This window comes from Tachyglossus aculeatus, chromosome 7 (assembly GCF_015852505.1).
Source record: "Tachyglossus aculeatus isolate mTacAcu1 chromosome 7, mTacAcu1.pri, whole genome shotgun sequence".
Lineage (NCBI taxonomy): Eukaryota > Metazoa > Chordata > Mammalia > Monotremata > Tachyglossidae > Tachyglossus > Tachyglossus aculeatus.
Genome location: NC_052072.1, coordinates 30,726,710 through 30,744,972, shown reverse-complemented (window position 1 = coordinate 30,744,972; position 18,263 = coordinate 30,726,710). Strand labels below are relative to the sequence as shown.

General features: G+C 44.9%; 1 protein-coding gene across 5 annotated transcripts in view; it reads left to right on the top strand.

The window, feature by feature from the left end:
* The first annotated feature begins 1,240 nt into the window (after positions 1 to 1,240).
* Positions 1,241 to 18,263, top strand: part of SLC16A1 (solute carrier family 16 member 1) — a 43,788-nt gene continuing 26,765 nt past the window's right edge. The window contains exons 1-3 of one of the 5 annotated variants that reach the window (XM_038749405.1): positions 1,241 to 1,349; positions 17,381 to 17,486; positions 18,136 to 18,214. The gene's annotated coding sequence lies outside the window, so the exon portion shown is untranslated. Of the gene's footprint in view, positions 1,350 to 5,702; positions 5,725 to 10,776; positions 11,250 to 17,380; positions 17,487 to 18,135; positions 18,215 to 18,263 lie in introns of those variants that run through there. The other 4 variants (XM_038749406.1, XM_038749403.1, XM_038749407.1 and 1 more) reach the window with 4 other exon arrangements.

Here is an 18,263-nt window from a genome sequence, read left to right as displayed (position 1 = left end):
TCTCCCCCTTCTAGACTGTGAGCCCGCTGCAGGGTAGGGACCGCCTCTCTATGCTGCCAACTTGGACTTCCCAAGCGCTCAGTCCAGCGCTCTGCCCACAGTCAGCGCTCAATAAATATGATATTGATTGATTTTGTGGTCTGTCTCCCCCTTCTAGACTGTGAGCCCGCTGTTGGGTAGGGACCGCCTCTCTATGCTGCCAACTTGGACTTCCCAAGTGCTCAGTCCAGCGCTCTGCACACAGTAAGCGCTCAATAAATATGATTGATTGATTTTGTGGTCTGTCTCCCCCTTCTAGACTGTGAGCCCGCTGTGGGGACTGTCTCTATATGTTGCCAACTTGGACTTCCCAAGCGCTTAGTACAGCGCTCTGCCCACAGTAAGCGCTCAATAAATACGACTGATTGATTGATTTTGTGGTCTGTCTCCCCCTTCTAGACTGTGAGCCCGCTGTGGGGTAGGGACCGCCTCTCCATGCTGCCAACTTGGACTTCCCAAGCGCTCAGTCCAGCGCTCTGCCCACAGTAAGCGCTCAATAAATATGATTGATTGATTTTGTGGTCTGTCTCCCCCTTCTAGACTGTGAGCCCGCTGTAGGGACTGCCTCTATATGTTGCCAACTTGGACTTCCCAAGCGCTCAGTCCAGCGCTCTGCCCACAGTAAGCGCTCAATAAATATGATTGATTGATTGATTTTGTGGTCTGTCTCCCCCTTCTAGACTGTGAGCCCGCTGTGGGGTAGGGACCGCCTCTCCATGCTGCCAACTTGGACTTCCCAATCAATCAATCAATCGTATTTATTGAGCGCATACTATGTGCAGAGCACTGTACTAAGCGCTTGGGAAGTACAAATTGGCAACCCATAGAGACAGTCCCTACCCGACAGTGGGCTCACAGTCTAAAAGGGGGAGACAGAGAACAGAACCAAACATACCAACAAAATAAAATAAATAGGATAGAAATGTACAAGTACAGCGCTCAGCACACAGTCAGTGCTCAATGAAGACGATTGAATGAATGAATGAATGAGTGAAAGGGCGCGAGGGGGCGCGCGGGGCCGGGTCACGTGGCGGCCGGGAGGAGGTCGCGCGCCGGGCCGCGCGCGGGGGAAGCCACGTGCGCATGCTCCGACCCCGGGGGCTATATAAGGCGGCGCGCGCGCGGAGCCGGCGGCTTTCCCTCGAGGGGAGGGGGCCGGGCGGCCGTCTGAGGGACCGACTGACGCCTGACTGACTGACGCCTGACTGACTGACGCCTGACTGACCGACTGACGCCTGACTGACCGACTGACGGGCAGAGCCGCCCCGGAGCGTCTGGGATCCGCCCGCAGCCCCGCGAGACGGATAACGGTCAGTCGGTGGTCGCCTCGGCAGCCTGGGCGCGCCCCTCCGCGGGGAACCCCCCCCCCCCCTCCCTCAATCAATCAATCAGTCAGTCGTCTTTATTGAGCGCTTACTATGTGCGGAGCACTGTACTAAGCGCTTGGGAAGTCCAAGTAGGCAACATAGAGAGACAGTCCCTACCCAACAGTGGGCTCATTATTCCCCTCAGTCAATCGTATTGATAATCAATCAGTCGTATTTATTGAGCGCCGACTGTGTGCGGAGCACTGGACTAAGCGCTTGGGAAGTACAAATTGGCGACATAGACGGTCCTTACCCAACAGTGGGCTCATTATTCCCCTCAATCAATCAATAGTATTTATTGAGCGCCTACTGTGTGCGGAGCACTGGACTAAAGGTGGGGAAGTACAAGTTGGCAACCTAGAGAGACAGTCCCTACCCAACAGTGGGCTTATTATTCCCCTTAATCAATCAATCGTATTGATAATCAATCAATCGTATTTATTGAGCACCTACTGTGTGCGGAGCACTGCACTAAGCGCTTGGGAAGTACAAGTTGGCAACCTAGAGAGACGGTCCCTACCCCACAGTGGGCTCATTATTCCCCTCAATCAATCGTATTTATTGAGCGCTTACTATGTGCAGAACACTGTACTAAGCGCTTGGGAAGTACAAGTAGGCAACCTAGAGAGACGGTCCCTACCCAACAGTGGGCTCATTATTCCCCTCAGTCAATCGTATTGATAATCAATCAGTCGTATTTATTGAGCGCCTACTGTGTGCGGAGCACTGTACTAAGCGCTTGGGAAGTCCAAGTTGGCGACATAGAGAGACAGTCCCTACCCCACAGTGGGCTCATTATTCCCCTCAATCAATCGTATTTATTGAGCGCCGACTGTGTGCGGAGCACTGGACTAAGCGCTTGGGAAGTACAGGTTGGCAACCTAGAGAGACAGCCCTTACCCAACAGTGGGCTCATTATTCCCCTCAATCAATCGTATTGGTAATCATCATCAATCGTATTTATTGAGCGCTTACTATGTGCAGAGCACTGTACTAAGCGCTTGGGAAGTACAAATTGGCAACATATAGAGACGGTCCCTACCCAAGATAATCAATCAATTGTATTTATTGAGCGCTTACTATGTGCGGAGCACTGGACTAAGCGCTTGGGAAGTACGAGTTGGCAACATAGAGAGACAGTCCCTACCCAACAGTGGGCTCATTATTCCCCTCAGTCAATCGTATTGATAATCAATCAATCGTATTTATTGAGCGCTTACTATGTGCAGAACACTGGACTAAGCGCTTGGGAAGTACAAGTTGGCAACCTAGAGAGATAGTCCCTACCCAACAGTGGGCTCATTATTCCCCTCAATCAATCAATCGTTATTGATAATCAGTCAGTCGTATTTATTGAGCGCCTACTGTGTGCAGAGCACTGGACTAAGCGCATGGGAAGTACAAGTTGGCGACATAGACGGTCCCTACCCAACAGTGGGCTCATTATTCCCCTCAATCAATCGTATTTATTGAGTGCCTACTGTGTGCGGAGCACTGTACTAAGCGCTTGGGAAGTACACGTTGGCGACATAGACGGTCCCTACCCAACAGTGGGTTCATTATTCCCCTCGATCAATTGTATTTAGTGAGCGCTTACTATGTGCAGAACACTGGACTAAGCGCTTGGGAAGTACAAGTTGGCAACCTAGAGAGACAGTCCCTACCCAAGAGTGGGCTCATTATTCCCCTCAGTCAATCGTATTGATAATCAATCAATCGTATTTATTGAGTGCTGACTGTGTGCGGAGCACTGTACTAAGCGCTTGGGAAGTACAAGTTGGCGACATAGACGGTCCCTACCCCACAGTGGGTTCATTATTCTCCTCAATCAGTCGTATTTATTGAGTGCCTACTGTGTGCGGAGCACTGTACTAAGCGCTTGGGAAGTACAAGTTGGCGACATAGGCAGTCCCTACCCAACAGTGGGCTCATTATTCCCCTCAATCAATCGTATGGATGATCAATCAATTGTATTTATTGAGCACCTACTGTGTGCGGAGCACTGTACTAAGCGCTTGGGAAAGTACAAGTTGGCAACCTAGAGAGACAGTCCCTACCCAACAGTGGGCTCATTATTCCCCTCAATCAATCGTATTTATTGAGCGCTGACTGTGTGCAGAGCACTGGACTAAGCGCTTGGGAAGTACAAGTTGGCGACATAGAGAGACAGTCCCTACCCAACAGTGGGCTCATTATTCCCCTCAATCAATCGTATTGATAATCAATCAATCGTATTTATTGATTGCTGACTGTGTGCGGAGCACTGTACTAAGCGCTTGGGAAGTACAAGTTGGCAACCTAGAGAGACAGTCCCTACCCAACAGTGGGCTCATTATTCCCCTCAATCAATCATATTTATTGAGCGCTGACTGTGTGCAGAGCACTGGACTAAGCGCTTGGGAAGTACAAGTTGGCGACATAGAGAGACAGTCCCTACCCAACAGTGGGCTCATTATTCCCCTCAATCAATCGTATTGATAATCAATCAGTTGTATTGAGCGCTGACTGTGTGCGGAGCACTGGACTAAGCGCTTGGGAAGTACAAGTTGGCGACATAGAGAGACAGTCCCTACCCAACAGTGGGCTCATTATCCCCCTCAATCAATCGTATTGATAATCAATCAATCGTATTTATTGATCGCTGACTGTGTGCGGAGCACTGTACTAAGCGCTTGGGAAGTACAAGTTGGCGACAGAGAGACAGTCCCTACCCAACAGTGGGCTCATTATTCCCCTCAATCAATCATATTTATTGAGCGCCTACTGTGTGCGGAGCACTGTACTAAGCGCTTGGGAAGTACAAGCTGGCGACATAGAGAGACAGTCCCTACCCAACAGTGAGCTCATTATTCCCGTCAGTCAATCGTATTGATAATCAATCAATCGTATTTATTGAGTGCTGACTGTGTGTGGAGCCCTGTAGTAAGCACTTGGGAAGTACAAATTGGCGACATAGACGGTCCCTACCCAACAGTGGGCTCATTATTCCCCTCAATCAATCGTAGTTATTGAGCGCGTACTGTGTGCGGAGCACTGTACTAAGCGCTTGGGAAGTACAAGTTGGCAACCTAGAGAGACAGTACCTACCCAACAGTGGGCTCGTTATTCCCCTCAATCAATCAATTGTATTGATAATCAATCAATTGTATTTATTGAGCACCTACTGTGTGCGGAGCACTGGACTAAGCGCTTGGGAAGTACAAGTTGGCGACATAGAGAGACAGTCCCTAAACAGTGGGCTCATTATTCCCCTCAATCAGTCAATCGTATTGATAATCGTATTTATTGAGCGCTGACTGTGTGCAGAGCACTGGACTAAGCGCTTGGGAAGTACAAGTTGGCGACATAGAGAGACAGTCCCTACCCAACAGTGGGCTCATTATTCCCCTCAATCAATCAATTGTATTGATAATCAATCGTATTTATTGAGTGCTGACTGTGTGCGGAGCACTGTACTAAGCGCTTGGGAAGTACAAGTTGGCAACATCTAGAGACAGTCTCTACCCAACAGTGGGCTCATTATTCCCCTCAGTCAATCAATCGTATTGATAATCAATCGTATTTATTGAGCGCTGACTGTGTGCGGAGCACTGTACTAAGCGCTTGGGAAGTACAAGTTGGCAACCTATAGAGACAGTCCCTACCCAACAGTGGGCTCATTATTCCCCTCAATCAATCATATTGATAATCAGTCAATCGTATTTATTGAGCGCTGACTGTATGCAGAGCACTGGACTAAGCGCTTGGGAAGTACAAGTTGGCAACCTAGAGAGACAGTCCCTACCCAACAGTGGGCTCATTATTCCCCTCAATCCATCGTATTGAAAATCAGTCAATCGTATTTATTGATCGCTGACTGTGTGCGGAACACTGTACTAAGCGCTTGGGAAGTACAAGTTGGCGACATAGAGAGACAGTCCCTACCCAACAGTGGGCTCATTATTCCCCTCAATCAATCATATTGATAATCAATCAATCGTATTTATTGAGTGCTGACTGTGTGCGGAGCACTGTACTAAGCGCTTGGGAAGTCCAAGTTGGCAACATATAGAGACAGTCCCTACCCAACAGGGGGCTCACTGGGGCAGGGACCCCCAAATCCTTCTGTGATGGACCCCCGTTCCCTCATCATCATCTATATGTTGCCAACTTGGACTTCCCAAGCGCTTAGTACAGTGCTCTGCACACAGTAAGTGCTCAATAAATACGATTGATTGATCATCCTCCTGATGGCATTTATTGCCTGACCCTGCAGGGCCTGCGGGAGCTGATGAAGGCCATGCTGCACACTGCTGGGTTTGACCGGGTGCTCGACAAGGTCGTCATCATTTATTTATTTTACTTGTACATATTTATTCTATTTATTTTATTCTGTTGAGATGTTTTGTTTCGTTCTCCGTCTCCCCCTCCTAGACTGTGAGCCCGCTGTTGGGTAGGGACCGTCTCTAGATGTTGCCAACTTGGACTTTCCAAGTTCTTAGTACAGTGCTCTGCACACAGTAAGCGCTCAATAAACACGATTGAATGAATGAATTTATTAAGCAGCGTGGCTCAATGGAAAGAGCCCGGGCTTGGGAGATAGAGGTCGTGGGTTCAAATCCCAGCTCCGCCACTTGTCAGCTGTGTGACCCTGGGCAAGTCACTCGACTTCTCTGTGCCTCAGTTCCCTCATCTGTAAAATGGGGATGAAGACTGTGAGCCCCGTGTGGGACAAACTGATCACCTTGTATCCTTCTAGACCATGAGCCCACTGTTGGGTAGGGACTGTCTCTATATGTTGCCAACTTGTACTTCCCAAGCACTTAGTACAGTGCTCTGCACACAGTAAGCGCTCAATAAATACGATTGATTGATTGTATCCTCCCCAGCGCTTAGAACAGTGCTTTGCACATAGTAAGCGCTTAACAAATACCAACATTATTATTAAGCGCTTACCATGTGCAAAGCGCAGGGGAGGTCAGCGTGGCCCAGTGGAAAGAGCATGGGAATCAGAGGTCGTGGGTTCGAATCCTGACTCCGCCACATGTCTGCTGTGTGACTTTGGGCAAGGCACTTCTGGACTGTGAGCCCACTGTTGGGTAGGGACTGTCTCTATAAGTTGCCAACTTGTACTTCCCAAGCACTTAGTACAGTGCTCTGCACACAGTAAGTGCTCAGTAAATACGATTGATTGTATCCTCCCCAACGCTTAGAACAGTGCTTTGCACATAGTAAGCGCTTAGCAAATACCAACATTATTATTATTATTATTAAACACCATTTGCAAAGCACTGTTCTAAGCTCTGGGATGGTCAGCGTGGTCCAGTGGAAAGAGCACGGGAGTCAGAGGTCGTGGGTTTGAATCCTGACTCCGCCACATGTCTGCTGTGTGACTTTGGGCACGTCACTTCACTTCTCTTCTAGACTGTGAGCCCACTGTTGGGTAGGGGCCGTCTCTATATGTTGCCAACTTGTACTTCCCAAGCGCTTAGTACAGTGCTCTGCACACAGTAAGTGCTCAATAAATACGATTGATTCTCTGAGCCTCAGTTACCTCATCTGTAAAATGGAGATTGACTGTGAGCCCCACGTGGGACAACTTAATAATAATAACGATGGCATTTATTAAGCACTTACTGTGTGCAAAGCACTGTTCTAAGCGCTGGGGAGGTTACAAGATTATCAGGTTGCCCCTCGTGGGGCTCACAGTCTCAATCCCCATTTTACAGATGAGGGAACTGAGGCACAGAGAAGTTAAGTGACTTGTCCAAAGTCACACAGCTGACAGTTGGCGGAGTCGGGATTTGAACCCATGACCTCTGATTCCAAAGCCCATGCTCTTGCCTACTGAGCCACGCTGCTTGATCACCTTGTTTCCCCCCCCCCCCCCCCGGCACTTAGAAAAGTGCACTGCACATAGTAAGTGCTTAACAAATGCCATTATTATTATTAATATTATTATTATTATTGTTATTACAAGGTGATCAGGTTGTCCCACGGTGGGGGGGGGCGGGGGGGGGCTCACAGTCTTAATCCCCATTTTCCAGATGAGGGAACTGAGGCCCAGAGAAGTGAAGTGACGGAGCCAGAATTTGAACCCATGACCTCTGACTCCAAAGCCTGTACTCTTTCCACTGAGCCACATTGCTTCTCTAACTACAAAGTTAGAAGATACAGCCCCTGCCCCTCTTGCAATCTAATGGGAGAGACAGACACAAAATAATGTACAGATAGGAGGGCAAAGAGAATGGGAAGATAATAATAAGAATGGCATTTATTAAGCACTTACTCTGTGCAAAGCACTGTTCTAAGCGCTGGGTAGGGTACAAGGTGATCAGGTTGTCCCACGGGGCGGGGGGGGCTCACAGTCTTAATCCCCATTTTCCAGATGAGGGAACTGAGGCCCAGAGAAGTGAAGTGACTTGCCCAAAGTCACACAGCTGACAGTTGGTGGAGCTGGGATTCGAACCCTTGACCTCTGACTCCAAAGCCCGGGCTCTTTCCCATCTTACCTCCTTCCCTTCCCCACAGCACCTGTATATATGTATATATGTTTGTACATATTTATTACTCTATTTATTTTACTTGTACATATCTATTCTATTTTATTTTGTTAGTATGTTTGGTTTTGTTCTCTGTCTCCCCCTTTTAGACTGTGAGCCCACTGTTGGGTAGGGACTCTATATGTTGCCAACTTGGACTTCCCAAGCGCTTAGTACAGTGCTGTGCACACGGTAAGTGCTCAATAAATATGATTGATTTCCCACTGAGCCACGCTGCTTCTCCATGTGTCTGTGAATGCTGAAATATTAGGCTATGTAAAGCAAGGTGTGCAGAAGGGCTACAGGTCTGGCGCCTAGGTAGGGAGGTGATGCAAAAGTGCTGAGGTGATCACTGAGCAGGTAAGACATGGGGAGAAGAATTATTCTTTGGAGAAGGTGGGAGAAGTTGGAATTTCTGGAGGGAACGGGGGCCCAGGTCCTCCATCTGTAAAATGGGGAGGAAGACTGTGAGCCCCACATGGAACAATCTGATGACCTTGTAACTACAAGAAGCAGCGTGGCTCGGTGGAAAAGAGTCCGGGCTTTGGAGTGAGAGGTCATGGGTTCAAATCCCGGCCCCGCCAATTATCAGCTGGGTGACTTGGGGCAAGTCACTTCACTTCTCTGGGCCTCAGTTCCCCTCATCTGGAAAATGGGGATGAAGACTGTGAGCCCCCCGTGGGACAACCTGATCACCTTGTGCTTAGAACAGTACTTTGCACATAGTAGGTGCTTAATAAATGCCATTATTACTATTATTATTATCTACCCTAGCACTTAGAACAGTGCCGTGTGACCTTGTGCAAGTCACTTAACTTCTCAGTTACCTCATCTGTAAAATGGGGATTAAGACTGTGAGCCCCACGTGGGACAACCTGATCACCTTGTATCCCCCAGTGCTTAGAACAGTGCTTCGCATGTAGTGAGTGCTTAACAAATGCCATCATTATTATTACCCCAGTCCCTACCCAACAGTGGGCTCACAGTCTAGAAGGGGGCTCACATTATTATTATTGTATTATTATGGAACAATCTGATTACCTTGTATCTACGGTAGCACTTAGAACAGTGCTTGGCACATAGCGCTTAACAAATACCATTATTATTATTATTATATTATGGAACAATCTGATTACCTTGTATCTACCCTAGGGCTTAGAACACTGCTTGGCACATAGTAAGCGCTTAACAAATACCATAATTACTATTATTATTATTATGTAACAATCTGATTACCTTGTATCTACCCTACCGCTTAGATCAGTGCTTGGTACGTAGTAAGTGCTTAACAAATGCTATTATTATTATTATTATTATTATTGTTCAGGCCAGCTTTGCCTGAGGGGGTGGCGGGGGGGGGACGGACTGTAGGCCTGGGGGGTCTGAACTCCAGCTCCATCCCCCATCCCATCCCTCATTCCTTCATTCAGTCGTATTTATTGAGCACTTACTGTGTGCAGAGCACTGTACCAAGCGCTGGGGAAGTACAATTCAGCACCAAATAGAGACAATCCCCACCCACAACGGGCTCACAGTCTAGAAGGTTGGACCAGCACATGGAGGGAACTTCAGCTGACTTTGAGGGCGTCCACATTTTAGGCCCTGCTTGAAGGCCTTGGGGGAGGCTCGATAAAACCCCTGTTGACTGGCAGTTTGGAAATAGCATTCTGATCGCCTTGGAAATGAATCAATTTGTAAATAAGATTCTTGTTCATTGATCCGGTCCTCCTTGGCCCCCAGTCTCTTCCCCTTCCTGTGGGCTGGAGGGATCTGCTTCATCCTTCTTTCTCAAGTCACCCATCCTTTCCAACCTGTTGGGGTTAATGGCTTTGGGAGTTGGTTTATAATGGGATGTTACTGGTGTTGTCAGTCTAGCTGCTCATTGCCGAGGCTTTGGTCATTGCCGAGGCTTTGGTCAGCTCTTAAAGCTTTGATGATACTAATGGAGTTTGCACATTGTCCCTCCAGGACAATGTCTAGGACTAGGACCTCTTGGACATTCAACCTGCAAATCAAGGCCATTGGTTTTCAAAGCGCTCACAACAGTGGGTTCAAACCAGCCACATTTAAATGGTGTTGAGGAATGTCCTTCTACAGCAGCTCATTGGCATGACTTTATTGTTGTGCGATTGATCTTTTTCTTTTGTTCCGGATAACTTTATTTTCCTTTAGCTACCAGCCATCTTCTGAATCCCCTGCGTGTCTGTCTAAAAGCCTCTTGACCATTATTAAAACTTCTAGTGTTGCAATAATATACCTGATGTATATTGATGAAAGCAAAATCTAACGGTTCGCAAACTTTTTCATCCCTTGGTTTCATAGCGGCCAAAAATCATAGTAAATCTTTAACTCAGAGTTAGGATTGCTTACCCCATTCATATGGCCTTCAGTTGGACCCAGGCCACCGAACATGAATCTCGGAAATGTCATTGGAAAGCCCCATGATCTACCCCCCTGCAAATCCTGACTTTTTTTTTTGAGAAACCCTTTGGAGAGAATATTTTTATAAATAAATCTGCATATATAATAATTTTCATTAAATGCTTTATTTATATGCCCCAGCACTGTAGTAAGTGCTGGGAGCGAAACAAGTTAAGCATTTAGACCAGGAATTTGACGCTTTCTTTTTTTTTTTTTGGCTTTTAGCACGATAATTTTATCAGTTCTTTAACTGGTTGAAACTTAAAAAGACCCCTGCCCCAACTTTTTAACTTCTTTCTAGATGAGATTGTGATGCTAAACGATGTCACAATCGCAGTAACATTCCTTTCCATCCTGCAACAGAAATCAGCCTTGTGATGCTTAGCGTAAGATGTAAGGTATTCTTTTGAGGCCATCTTCATGACTTTGCTGCTCCGTGGGAATTATTTTGGAGCACTAGAAGATCCCGGAAAATACCAGGCCCTTTTCCGATCCAAGTACTCTGACATTCATTTTTGAGTAAAGATGAAATCCCCTTTTTCTTAAACGATGATTCTCTATGTCCTCCTAAATATATGTAGCAGGGAAATAAGGCCAACTTTTTTCTTTGTTCCATACTTTTTTTTTCCGCGTAGTGTCACCAAAAGCAGTTCAGCTCCTTTCTCCTATCTCTCCTGCCCTTTCCGTCAGCATGAAATTAGTCAGTCTGTTGCTGTGATGCAACACAAGCAACAGCGTTTGCAGTGTCACTTGGGGAGTGGTGCAAGTCCATTGTGCAAGTAGTCGTTGGTCACTGACTTACACACTAGATACTTGAAAGGCAGACTTAGAAATAGGAGTGAGCCTGCGTGAATTCAAGAGAGCCAAGCACTTGTGTGTTTCTGTTCCAGATGGGATCACAGTAAGCATCAAAATTCATTTTTCCAAGGGGAGGAATTTTAGGTTCAGAGACTTACAATGGGTGGGTGGAGAGTGTCGGAGGGCCTTAATTTGTTTACCATTTTTAACAATAAATAAGGATGCTTCTCAGGGCAGTGGCACATTGATTGTTTTCTAAAGCCAACAATGGAAGAAGTGAGCCCTTGATGGCAGTCCAACAAATCTTTTTGTCTCGATCTGAAGGGTGGAGTCTGCATGTGGTAATTACTTTAGGTCGCGGTAGCTGTTTAACACCAGTATTTATGTCACAACTGTCAGAAGTAAGGAAAAGGTGAGGATTCAAAATTTATGGTAGTTTTCATGAAAGTGAAGTGATAGGTTTGCTTAAAGTAACAATGATTTTAGTATTAATACCAGTGAAATTGGGTATTAGCATTTTCAAGTACTATAATTTGTTCTATCAAGACTTTTTAGCTAACATGTTCAGTACCTGAGAATTTATTTTGCAAATGGACACTTGTCCATGGTGGGGGAGGTTAATGCAAGTAACAAAGTAGAGGAATTTTTTTTATATCTAGTGAAGTTATCCGTAAAAATTGTTTCATCCTGCCCTCTCACCAAATCTTTTGGTACATAAGATAATGAGGGACACCCTGGACTGAACTTAGTTTCACCCTTTTCCCCTGTTCTGCCCACTTGGTGGAGGACCAAAAACAACTGAATGGTCAAAAGGTGGAAAATTGAGAGAAGAAAGAGGAGAAACAGATCACCTGGATAATCAGCCGTAAATTCCTTGACTATCTAGCCGCAGTTTATCAGCAATGGGATTATTTGTGCCCTTCCCCTGTGAAGGGTGAAGTGGGGAGGAATGCAAGCGTGCTTGAACTCTGAGGTTTCTAATCTTCATTCACCAGAGAAGTCACTTGACTTCTCTGTGCCTCGGTTTCCTCAACTGTGAAATGGGTATTCAGTATTTGTTCGCCCTCCTTCGTAGACCGTGGGGCAGGGACTGTGCCTTTCTTGATTAACTTGTATCTACCTCAGTGCTTAGAACACGTAAACACGATAAAAAAGGAATATCCAGTCCTGCTCCACACCATGACTCAGTGAATGTTGGAGGTGTTTTTGTTTGTTTCTTTGCCTTCAGAGGCGTAGCACCTCCCTCCCTTGCTCCCCACAGCAGTCACATTTGGAAAGAACAGTAATTCCCCCCCCCCCTTCCGAAAATCACATTTCCAAGACACCATTCCTGACTTAAGCCCGCATTTCCCCTACCTTAAGCAGTTTGGTACAGCCTGACAGTCCTTATGTTCATATTCTTATACTCTGTTATTTTCCCTGTCTGTAATTTAATGTCTGTTGTCCCTTCCCTTTTAAGTTCCTTGTGGACAGTGATCGTGTTTACTAACTCTTTTATTGTAGTGCTTAGTACAGTGTTCTGCACTCATTAAGCTCTCAGTAAATACCATTGAGTGATTACCTAAGCTTTCACTGCATTTACTCACTGTGCAGTAGTTCATGGATGGTAGATGGTGCAGAGGATAGGAAGGACTCCTGAGGTTCTTGTGAGGAAGGTTGGAAGTTTTTTCAGCATGGAAATGGGGCTATTTTTACTGCTCATTCATCCTATTCTCACGGAGAGATTTTTGGACCTTGAAGTGTAGCTTTCCCAGCCAGGTTTCTGACTTTAGGACTTTTTTTGCTGTGGGCACACAGCTCAACCAGAGGGTGTGGAGGGGTGCCCAGAGTGAAGAAACACAAAACTTCTCCAGAATCGGTATATTTTTAACTGATGTTTTATGCCTTTTGGTTTTTGGATTTGTCTAAAGTTGAGCTGGATAATTGAGCATCTACTTGTATTGTGAAGGTTGCTGTTATTTTGCTTGTTTGTTTTCCCCGATAATAATAATTGTGGTATTTAAGTGCTTACTATGTGCCAGGTGCTGTACTAATGGGGAAGCAGCATGGCCTAGTGGGAAGAGCACGGGCGTGGGAGTCGGAGGTTGTGAGTTCCAGTCCCTGCTCTGCCACTTGTCTGCTGTGTGACCTTGGGCAAGTCGCTTCACTTTTCTGGGCCTCAGTTACCTCATCTGTAAAATGGGAATTTGAGACTGTGAGACCCACCTGGGACAGGGACTCTGTCCAACCCAATTTTCTTGTTTCCACCCCAGCGCTTAGTACAGTGCCTGGCACCTAGTACAAGTGCTTAACAAATACCATAATTATAATAATTATTATTATTTCAAGTAAATCGGATTGGACACGGTCCCTGTCCCATGAAGGGCTCACAGCTTCCCCATTTTACAGATGAGGTAACTGAGGCCCAGAGACTTGAAGTGATTTGCCCAAGGTCACACAGCAGACAAGTGGCAGAGCCGGGGTTAGAACCCATGACTGCCCAGGCTCTATCCACTATGCCATGTTGCTTTGAATGTGGTAGTGAATTTTCAGCGATAAGTAGGAGAAAGGAGGCAGATGAGTACAGTGCTTGCTCTTCACATAGTAAATATGATTGGATTAAGGTGCTACCATTTTTATAGCCTAAATTGTAATTTTCTGACTTGGGGGTCAGGTATTAGTACTTTTGTTCCTAAATTATGTATATTAAAATAGCGAAATAAAATTTTGAATGGCTTTAGGCATTCTGGTTTATTTGGCTAAGCCCATAACATCTTATTGCTCTATGACTTCGTTGGTTTTTTTCTGATGCCTCCATCTAAAACTAAAATGCATTGTTCACTTTTATTGATAATAAAAGCTGGTAATTCAGTAGGCTAACCCTTGCTCCTGGGTACTATATATAATTCTTACTGAGTGCTTAGTCATTTGCAGTTCACACTTGGACAGACTAAGAATGGAGCATGGACTTAGCGAAGAAGGAGCAAAAGGCAATGTTATTGACTAAATAACATATGGAGCCTGTTGCCATGTGTGTAGGTTTTTATTTTCCAGGAGGGACGAGATTTATTTTTTAACTACTGTGTAAATGATTGAGAGAATTTCATTTCCCTTTGTGTGCACAAATTTGCTCTGACTTCTCTGAAGGATTACTCAATCACTAGAAACTATTGAGCCAGTGACTTGTGTCCCTTTTTTTCCCTTGAGGTAATGACCAGAAACATTTTTTAATTATCTACCCCTTGAAATATAGAGACCAGGACTCCAAATTGTTAGTGAAGTCTTGGACTTGATGATGAGAGCTGCTTTAGCTCCGTTACTGTATTTTGCTCTCATGTTGTGCTGATTTATCTGGCAGATAAAGTAAAATCCCACTTTTTAAAAAAATAGTGTTTCATTCAATCATATATATTGAGCACTTACTGTGTGGAAAGCACTGTACTAAGTGCTTGGGAGAGTACAGTATAACAACAAACAGACACATTCCTTGCTTACAGTCTAGAGGGGGAGGCAGACATTAATATACATAAATAAATAAATTACAGCTATATACAGATATATGCATATGTGTTGTGGGCATGGGAGGGAGGATGAATGAAGGGAGCAAATCAGGGCGATGCAGAAGGGGTTGGGAGAAGAGAGGAGGGCTAAGTCAGGAAAGACTTCTTGGAGGAGTTGTGCCATCAATAAGGCACATTTGTTTATTATCAATTTATATGCCAGGTACTGTACTAAGAGCCGGGGTAGATGCGAGCTAATCAGGTTGGACACAGTCCATATCCCACTTGGGGCTCACAGTCTTAATCCCCATTTTCTAGATGAGGTAACTGAGGCACAGAGAAGTAAAGTGACTTGCCCAGGGTCACAGGGCACACAAGTGGTGGGCCCAGGATTAGCACCCAGGGCCTCTTGCTCTTAGGCCTATGCTTTTTTCTATTAGTCCATGCTGCTTCCCAGATAAGGTGGAGTTGGTGGTGGAATTAATTTTATCTTTATGTTTGTATATGACTTTAGCTTATGAAAACAGCCTAGTTAGGGATTGAAAAGGTAAATGCAGTCTTTTGGTTTTTTCTCCTTATCCTCTCTGCCAGCCTCTTTTTTTCTTTTTTTAAATCCATCTTTTACTCTTAATTTTTGTTACTCAATGTTTTACTCAAATTTTTGTGGGGGAAACCTAATGTTAACCACCCACCTAATATTATCAGGGATTATGCTATACAAAAAAGACCAAAAATTCTGGAGCTTCTTACCCATAATCAATCATATTTATTGAGCGCTTACTGTGTGCAGAGCACTGTACTAAGCGCTTGGGAAGTACAAGTTCCTTGCCTGTCCCAGGAATCCCAGAGTCAGCTCATCTGCCAGACTGTAAAACTATTTTCACTCATAACCACACAACCCGGTGTGGCTCAGTGGAAAGAGCACGAGCTTTGGAGTCAGAGGTCATGGGTTCAAATCTCGGCTCTGCCACTTGTCAACTGTGTGACTTCGGGCAAGTCACTTAACTTCTCTGGGCTTCAGTTACCTCATCTGTAAAATGGGGATTAAGACTGTGAGCCCCACGTGGGGCAACCTGATCACCTTGTAACCTCCCCAGCGCTTAGAACAGTGGTTTGCACATAGTAAGCGCTTAACAAATGCCATCATTATTATTATTAGTATTATTATTATTAACCCCATCTTTCTGCCTCCCTGGAGGATCTCAGAACAGCCCCATGAGACTGCAGCAGGTTAGAAGGGGCAGGGGCAGGAAAGAGGAGGGCTCATATCTACTAGTGCCCAGAGGCAGCTGCTATCAATTGGGTAAACTCTAGGGCCATTCAGGAAGTAATCATAGGGATATAGTGTCACAGAAAAAACCCCCTGCATACTCAACCTCAAATTGTCATTTTTGGGGTGGAGGGATCGTAGAGAAGCAGCATGGCTCAGTGGAACGAGCACGGGCTTAGGAGTCAGAGGTCATGGGTTCTAATCCCGGCTCCACCACTTGTCTGCTATGTGACTTTGGGCCAGTCACTTCACTTCTCTGTGCCTCAGTTACCTCATCTGTACAATGGGGATTAAGACTGTTAGCCCCATGTAGGACAACCTGATGACCTTGTATCCCCCCCCCCGGCACTTAGAACGGTGCTTGGCACATAGTAAATGCTTAACAAATGCCATCATTGTTATCATTATTGTGATTATTATTACATTTTCCAGTATTTTTTGAATATTTTTGTGGAAAATTTCAGAAGCGGAAAACAACTCAGTAAGAACACTTGTTAAACACTACTTTCAAAATGGTATGTTTAAAGGTACAAATCAGCATTATAAATTATTCCGTTATCAGTCAATGGCTTTCCTCGTCCCCCTCTCCATCCCCCCATCTTACCTCCTTCCCTTCCCCACAGCACCTGTATATATGTATATATGTTTGTACATATTTATTACTCTATTTATTTATTTATTTATTTTACTTGTACCTATCCTATTTACTTTATTTTGTTAGTATGTTTGGTTTTGTTCTCTGTCTCCCCCATCTAGACTGTGAGCCCACTGTTGGGTAGGGACTGTCTCTATATGTTGCCAGCTTGTACTTCCCAAGCGCTTAGTACAGTGCTCTGCACACAGTAAGTGCTCAATAAATACGATTGATTGATTCATTCATTCATTCATTGAGCACTTACTGTGTGCAGAGCACTATACTAAGCACTTGAGAGAGTACAATACAGCAGAGTTGGTAGACAAGTTCTCAGCCCACCGGAAGCTGAAGGTCTAGAGGGGCAGAGGTAGACATTAAAATAAATTCTCCAACTGATTATTCATCTCCTCCCCTTGTATCCTCCCTGCTGTCATTTTAGCACTTCTACACCACTTAAGTGTTTACAGCCCCGTTAAGCTTTTACAAACAGATCATTTATGTTCTATTCTTCCTATCTATAATTTGTTTTGTGTCTGTGTCCCCCATAGATTGTGTAAGGTCTTTGAGGGCAGGGATCATGCCTATTAATTCTGTTGTTCTCTATCTAACCTTCAGTTTAATGCTCTGTTCACGGTAAGCACTCAGTAAATGCTATTGGTTGATTTCACTATCATGACTTCATCTTGGAGTATGAAGGACAGATATATCTAGGTGACTTTTTAGCTCAAATCTGCCCACCCCGTCTTCAAAGCCCTCTTAAAAAAAATCTCCTTGAGTAGGCATTCTCTTAACTAGTTTGTGCCCTGATCAGATTATTCTTTAACGTTTTTATGTGTTTATTGGTTTATAAGCATACCCCCAGGTTACAACCATCCGTAAGATAACCTGCACTTTTGGGGTGCCTTTCCTCCAAGCATATACCTGGCCAGCCACTTCAGTTCCAGCCAGACACTACGGGTAAGTAAAAACTTCCCCATGGAGACTGAGTTTAAGCAATCAATAATCAATGGGTTTCACAGTTTGGGTTAGATTTTCAAAGTTTAGAAGAAACTCCTGAGCACATATCCGAAGAACATGTCGAAGTGGAGAGGCTGCTCAATTTAGACTTGGATGGTGCTTATGCTTATTGAATTAAGTGCATCTCATTCAGAAGAAATGTCCATCAGAGACCTCATTATATTTCAACAATCCAAAGCATTGTTGCAAGATGCCACAACAGATGAGGTTATGTTTTGTCCATCATCTGTAATTTGGGAGTAAACGATTTGCCTCCATTTTCAGTATCAGTGATTTTCGATCTCCAAAACTCACGTGGATAATTTGGGCTCAGAAAATCTAGAAATAAATATCTCAACCTGGATAATTTATGGCCATTTTAATAAGGAAAGGGGAATGGACTTAAATTTTAAAATGTGGTAGCAGAGTGACTCGACAAATATAGCTCTGAGAATTTTACATCCCCTTGTGGACTTCAGTTGTAGGAAGATATAAAAATCATAGGATTTAATGACTTTGCACACTACTTTCTTACCTTGTGGGCAACTAACTGGCACTGCATAATATGTTCCCTTTAGTGTGACTTTAAAATAGCCTGTCTCCTGATTAGGTGATGGCAAGTTGCCGAAGGATCTTATGAAAAATAATGACTGTGTTGAAAGGCTCTTATGCCAACTGACATTAGAAAGGTTAGTGTTTCCTAAGTCTTAATTAAATAAATGTGATCCCCGTTTGTAA